Genomic DNA, 7,305 nt, shown 5'->3' with positions numbered 1-7,305 from the left:
TGAATGTGATGCACATCTAGACTGACGCGCTGAATAACGAAGCGAGAAAACAGACAGGAGGAGGAGTGACAGCGGTACAGGATGAGATGGATACAGAGGGATGTAAAGACTGAGGGATGGATGAGAGGGCAGAGGGATGGAGGAAGTAGATGGTAGAGCAGAGAGCTGTCACTGAGACTCTGTTAATGATGTACAGATGGCCTGTGAGTCTCCCCTCCCCACACCAGTAATCTAATGAGGAGACGTGGATTACCGTTAACTCAGATTAATTTTTAACATGGTGGAGGAGACGGTGATGACAGCCATGATTATTATCATTACCATAATCATTCCCACTTTGTCTGCCACTCTGTGTGTGTGTGTCTGACTGTGTGCGTGGTATTTGGATGTGTGCGTGTCGTCACGTGGCTTTGAAAATACTGTAAGCAAGCTTGCAGGAGTTTTTTATGAACCTTGTTCATTTGCATGGAGTCTAGACATGACATCACGTCATCATCCTTTTGTTTTTCATAAACAATATGTATTGACCCTCAGTCAGGCCGGGGCATCATCTCTACATGTAAGACCAGGAGAAAACACAACGTAACATAAAAGACCCTTTGTCTGAGGATGAGTGAGTGAGGATGAGAAGGAGGAAGCAGGAATCTGGATTCCCCTATCACCTCTGAAAGGGGTTTATAATGTGGAGATTCATGAAGTTAAGAATGCATGGATAATTGGAGGAGAGGAGGGAGGAAACAGGAAGAAATTAAAAACAGTAAATGTGGGGAAATTAATAAAAAGCTGAAAAGAAGGTTTGCATGAAGCTGTGTGAAATAATGTGCTGAATGGGATGTGAATTATATCAAAACATGTGCAAGAATCTTTGTCAGTATTTAAGAAGGTTGTTTAGATGCTTGTTGGTATTGTGCTGCTAAACTGTCACCTCACAAAATTTTGTCGCTCGCCATACAGAAGAAAAAGTAGCATATCATAAGTGAGGGGAGAAATAGTGGTGTGTGCCCTTTGGGAAAAGGTTGCATGATTTCCATGGGGTTGTGCGTGTGTGTGATTGTGTGTGTTCAGTGGGGGTATGTCTAATCCTCACGCCCCTCTCTTGTTTAACAACATAAATGCAGGATGAGACAGGATAAAACAATCTATGTCATTGTTGCCTCAGACAAAGATTTAAACTGTTTTCCTGTAAGCTTAAATCACACTGAGCATGCCCAGTGAGTAACATCAGACCAAGGTGTATTTACTGCAAATTAGACGTTTACAATATAAACTAGTGGTCTATGTGGAAAAAATGGCATATTTTTTTGAAATGTGTTTCAGTCCATTCACTTTTGATTGTCCAAATTTGTTAAAAAAAAATAAAGTCCTTGAACTCTAAAGTTTCTGTCGCCACCACACCTTTCACCCGCTCTCATCTCCAGGCATAGGCACTGTATCACTGACACATTTAAGTATTGTTAAACGTTCTTAGCTTTACCGGGATGTCACTGTTATACACTCGGGCACACACATCCTTGATCGTACACTGCATCCCCGCCTGCTGATTCGGGGTCTTTGATGCAGGGACGTGGGCGAGGGCGTCGGATGGTGAAGCAGAGCTGTCACTTTGCTGGTCTGTCTGTCTCTGCTGAGGCGCGCGCGTGTGTGCGAGGGGTTTCTCTTAATAAGCAGGTCCCTAAAAGCGCGCCGATTACCCCAATTAAACGGTGTTCCCATCACCATCTCTGGGTCCCGGGGCCCCGAGAGCCTGTTAGCCTGTCTGAGGGAGTTGACAGTAGGTCAGGCTGACACACCCACACGACTATGTGCCACACAGACATATAGACACATCCTCTGTAGGACTGAATCTAATGAATTATTTTAAAAAACTTAGATATAAATGTAAAAACACATTTTCTAATGCCGATAGAGTCTGCTTTACAAGTCTTTACTAGAAACTGACAGAAAAGTGAGTTGATATTAGGCTGTTTTTACTCCTTTAAAAGCAATTTAAATGTGTCATGATAAACTACTGAAAGAGTGTAGCCTCCTCCGGCACAACCTCGGTTGCATCACTCTGGCCTCCCGAATGTCTTTTCACGTTCCCTTAACATAAATTTTCCTCCTCAGTATTATACTATTCTGTTTCTTTGTTTTATATTATATAAAAAAAGAAAATTCATATTACACCATATACCTCTACTATTACCACTATATCTGTCACAAATTAGCAATGTCCTTTCTGTATCCTTTCTGTCTCTTTTTCATGCATTTATTTATTTACTTGTTTTTCCCCCATCTCCCCCTTTTCTCCCTAACATACATACATACACCTTCCAGATTCACCACTTTCACCTTGCAGCCACACAACACACAGCACCCTTACACACACACACGCAGAGCACATAACCTCTTATGTTTTGTAGATGTCTTGAACCAACTGTTTTGTCCTTGTCCTGTAAGTGTTTCTGTTGTTTGTGTTTGACAACAGACAGTTGTTCAGAGATGTGTCAGCAGAAAGTTTTTTTTTCTGAACTCAAACCTGGTACAATGGGTAACTTTGAAGTGTGCAGTGAACATATAACGAAAATAGTCTTTCACTGACGTAGGAAATATATTGCATCCTTGAAAGACTTTTGATGCATAGTGTTTTCATATTCAAAGATTCAGGAATTTAATTTGGAGAATTTTTAAATAATGAAACTCCAAATATTGCTTATGTGAATCTTTAAAGGTTTCTACACAAGAGAAACTTCCCAAAAATGACCTTTAAGAAGAAGGTATTATTCTCCAAATGAATACATGAAATAAGCATATTGTCGTGTATTTGTTGTTTATGTCTACTCCATTGTTTTCCATTGTTTTGTGTTGATGGTTCTTTTAATTCTATCATTTAGTTGCAACCTTTCATTCTTACAATATTTTCAGAGCAGTGCATTTATTTACATAGCTCCAGCAGATTGAAACACGAAAATCATAATTTCTGCAAATATTTTAGGGTTTGCTGTCAAAATTAGCTTTTTGTTCAAATGGAAACATTAGTCACATCGCCTGATGTGACTAATGTTTCCATTTGAAATGATGGAAATCTGAAAAGAAAACTACAAAGTTTAAAGAGCACTTCCTACACCTGCAGACATTTAGACTGTCTGTCCAGACTCTCTCTCTTTTCTTCTTCACACAGATTCATGCTTACTGTCAACACACACACAGATACGGACTCAGTGGTGTCTCTGAGTACTGTGGTCCCATGCTGTCGTCTGGCTGTCACAACCCCATGTCGGCCGTGCTGTTTGGTAGAAAAGTCTGCAATGGGCAGATCCTATTTAGACAGATTAAAAAATCCACGTCCAGCTGTCTACATCAGTCCACACACTGTCTCTCTGATGGTCCCACCAGATACACCCCTGCTCTACTCTCTCCCTGCCTCTCTCTATTCCACATCCATCTCATTTTATCTGGATGCATTACCTTCTCTGTCACTCCGCTCAGGCTCCCTCTCGTCTTTATTTTTGCTGCCGTTTCCATGTAAGAACCATAATTTAGTGCTTGAAGCAAGGAGGTGCTGTCACAGTGGTTTTAGCAGTTGAATTAGATTAAGCAGAGCACAACAAATGCTTGTGGGGATGAGTTGGCTTTTCTCAACAGCGTGGCACTGTAAGCCGTTTTGCCTCAAATAGTGCACAGATGCAGAAGTGGTGTGGCTTTCAAGGTACGAGGAGAGGTTGGGGGCGGCTAAACTGTTTTGCTTTTGTCTCACGGATGACACATCAACACTTACATGAATGATCACACAAGATTAGTTTCCCTGCGAAGCACCAGGGAAATAGGATGCATATAACCGTGCTGTATTACTGAAGCGATTTTGTTGAATCAAAATAACATGTACAGTACAGCTTTGCACTAAAATTAAAATGGAAACAGTTGGAGATACCAAAGGGAAGCATAGATTCTGCAATTTGTTATTTTAAACTCTGCATAAAAACCTTATCGGATTGGACACGGCAGCTCAGCTGTGAGTGTGTCTGCGTGCATAGCTCTGCACATGTGTGTTCACATGTGTCTGCTTGTATAGCTCTCAGCACTGAAGCGTGCAGGAATTCATAACTGTATGTGTAGTGCGCATTCTGAATATGACTGTAGTGTGTGTAAGATAGGGGAGGAGGGAGAGTGAGACAGAGAGACCCCCATTAGCGGCTCTGGCCTAAGGCTGAATCCCTGATGATGTCAGACAGTGTAGTAATGGTCCTGTATCTCCCCCCTCTGTCCTTTAGTCCTTCCAGTTTTTCTTCCCTTCCTCTAAACGTCTCCGCCCTTCTACTCCCCTTCACTCCATCACTTCATCGCTGCACGTTTTATCTGTGTGGGTTATCTGTGCACTTTATTTTGCCAGCAAAACACTGAAGAGGAAAAAGCTCAATTGAATCTGTCTAATGCATTAAACGAGAAAATAACTTGACTCAGAACACGGAAATGAAACAAAGGCTAATTTTAGCAAATGTTGACTGATGACCAGGCCATTATTTATATATTTACACTGCTGCACCATTTTCCAGAAAAAACAAAAAACAAAAAACATTTGCATTAAGTGACTGCTAATGCAGTCTCTATAAATACATATCTGGATATGAATGCAGAATGCTGAGTCATCACCAGGCGATTGCCGATGGGCACGGAGATTGCTGCAAAACAAGACTACCATCACTGTTGACAGCAGATCAGTTTGAAACATTGCGGGGAGTAATGGAAGAAAAAGAAACAGCCACAGTGAGCTGTTATGTGAAGAGCTGCAGGCAACAGGCTGCACTTCTCCAGCTTCCAAGAGAGGCAGCCAACTCCTTTCACTGCATCCTGCTGCTCACAGATTCATGCAGTGTGCTGCAGAACATCAGAGCATGATGGAAGTCAGACATTTATTATCTGACTTCTTTACAAAAGAAACCATGTTTTGTTTTGATGCCCTCCTGTTGTATTAAGCCACATTTGCCGCCAACACCAACTAGGTGTCGCCAGGACTAAAACGCTGGAGATGCTGTATTCCATACAGCTGTGTTTTTTACCAGAAGGGACACCTGTGCATCTCTGTTCATTGTAGCACTGTACTTTTGTAACTGATATCAGCATGACAAATTTGACATTTCCCATTTCTTCATACCAGTTATTCTGATATGGGATTAAGAGAAACCTGAGTACTGAGAATGCACTCTAAGAAACAACAGCGTCTGTTCCCAGTCAAACTTTGCCAAAGAATGATTTCCCTGAGAGATACTGAAAATAATATGGGCCTGGAATCTGATATGATCAAGTCTGCCAGCAGCAACAACAACTTCTCAATGAGCAGTTTAAAGTCCTTTTGCCTGCTGTTATGAATGAACGAGACAGCCACCCAAACACCTATAGACAGACAGACAGACAGACAGACAGACAGATAGATAGATAGATAGATAGATAGATAGATAGATAGATAGATAGATAGATAGATAGATAGATAGATAGATAGATAGCCTCCTAGCACATATCGAGTTAACCAGTTGCACTGTTAACTCCACCGTAAGAACTAGTCCCGACGGGTTATCCACATGTGAGGGCAACGAGATGGAGGAATGTAGAAAAGCAGTCAGAAAATAGATGACAGACAATAAAAGGGAAGAAGTGGGGTGTGTGCACAAGAGTGAGGCTTCTCCTGTCTTGGCCCTAATGGTCCAAATGAGGCTGGGGGAGAGGCTGGGGGGTGTGTGCTGTGGGACTGGAACTGAAGGACAGTGAGAGACAGAGGGGATGTGGGAGAATTGGACTGAGGCGGTCTGAGCCTGGAGACAGAGGCAGACCAGAGCTAAGTGACTCAGGCTCAACACCATATGAGCTGGCAGCTTGTCACATCCCAGCCCGTCACTGAGCGACTGGATAGCAGAGCCTGTTTCGCCACAGAGCAGCTCCTATCACTTCAAACACACACACACATTATAGATGTTTTCATTGTTTTATAGAAAGTTAATTAAACGGCAAACACACCTGCAGTCATAAATCAGTATGTTTCAGGACAAACACAATGATCAATGTCCAAAATACACTGCTGAAACAACGGTCGGCCTCCTTCTCTAGGTAGATGTGTTCTATTATCGATGGGTTGACCTAAGGGGTCAGAGTAAAGGCAACAAGGCGAATGCTTCTGCATCAGATGTACACCTAAGTATAGTCTAGCTTTCACCATAGCCTGACGTCCACCTTTCCAGAAATTTAATTACACGTCGCAGCAATGCAGACCGCAACAACTGTGACTAGTCCAAAATGACTCGTCCACATCTCTCAGTCGCTGGATAAGCACAGAAAGTTCACCCTCCTTCGACTGCCTATACACTATCTGAACAATGTCAAAAAATAAGTGCACACAGAAGTATAAACTAAGCTTAATTCTGAAGAATGGAATAGCTGGAAAATATGTGTTGTAAGATGGCATGGGCTCCCTAACTTGTCCAGTGTGTACCCCGCTTCTCGCCCAATGACAGCTGGGATAGGCTCTCGCCTCCACCCTCCACTCCTAATTTTGGGACAAGGTCATCAGACTTTTTAGGTGTTCTATTTTTAGATTAGGCTCTTGACTGGGTCAGCAGTAAGGTGCAGATATTTGCAGATAAATTTCGTTGTGCCTCGACTGGATCTAGGTTTGTGTTTCAAGCCTTAAATGAACGCTTTTTGTGTTTTCTCTTCTACTTGGTTCCAAAATAATGAATAATCCTCAGCTCAAGCTGGAACCTTCCTCTGTAATTCTTCCTTTAACAAGCTAAACCTTACATGATTCTGCTGTTGCAGTTTATTTCCCTGGCTTTTTTGATACAACTCCAAAGACAAACGACGAGGACAGACATTAAGAACATCAACTAACAACATGACTTTGGAAAAAAAAAAAGAAGAGAAAACAAGAAATGCCTGCAATAGATTCCTCAATAATCTACCACCTCAAAGTTACATGGATTGCAGTATCGCATAATATTTCCTCCGTTATTTTAACTGGGTTGATCTTCATGTCGTGTTAGATTGTCAGCTGATATGCAAATCCAACTGGGAAATGCTGCACGCATCAACAACTGTGTGGCAATTAGAATATATGTCTGTAAACAAGCCATAAAGAGGGATTTCTGTGATCTCAGCGGTACAGTACGAAAAGTCAGTGTCACTTAAGAAATATATGCCGTAATGTGGTTGTGGTTGATATTAAATGAATAAATTAACGATCCATCAGTTAGCCATGATGGCCAAACACATTCGCCTTTATATCTTTCTAAATCTACACACGATCCTAATAAAGTTATATCCTTACAACTTAAAAAA

Source organism: Chelon labrosus (assembly GCF_963514085.1).
Source record: "Chelon labrosus genome assembly, chromosome: 9".
Lineage (NCBI taxonomy): Eukaryota > Metazoa > Chordata > Actinopteri > Mugiliformes > Mugilidae > Chelon > Chelon labrosus.
The sequence above is the reverse complement of the archived record's forward strand: the minus strand, read 5'-3'. Positions refer to the sequence as shown.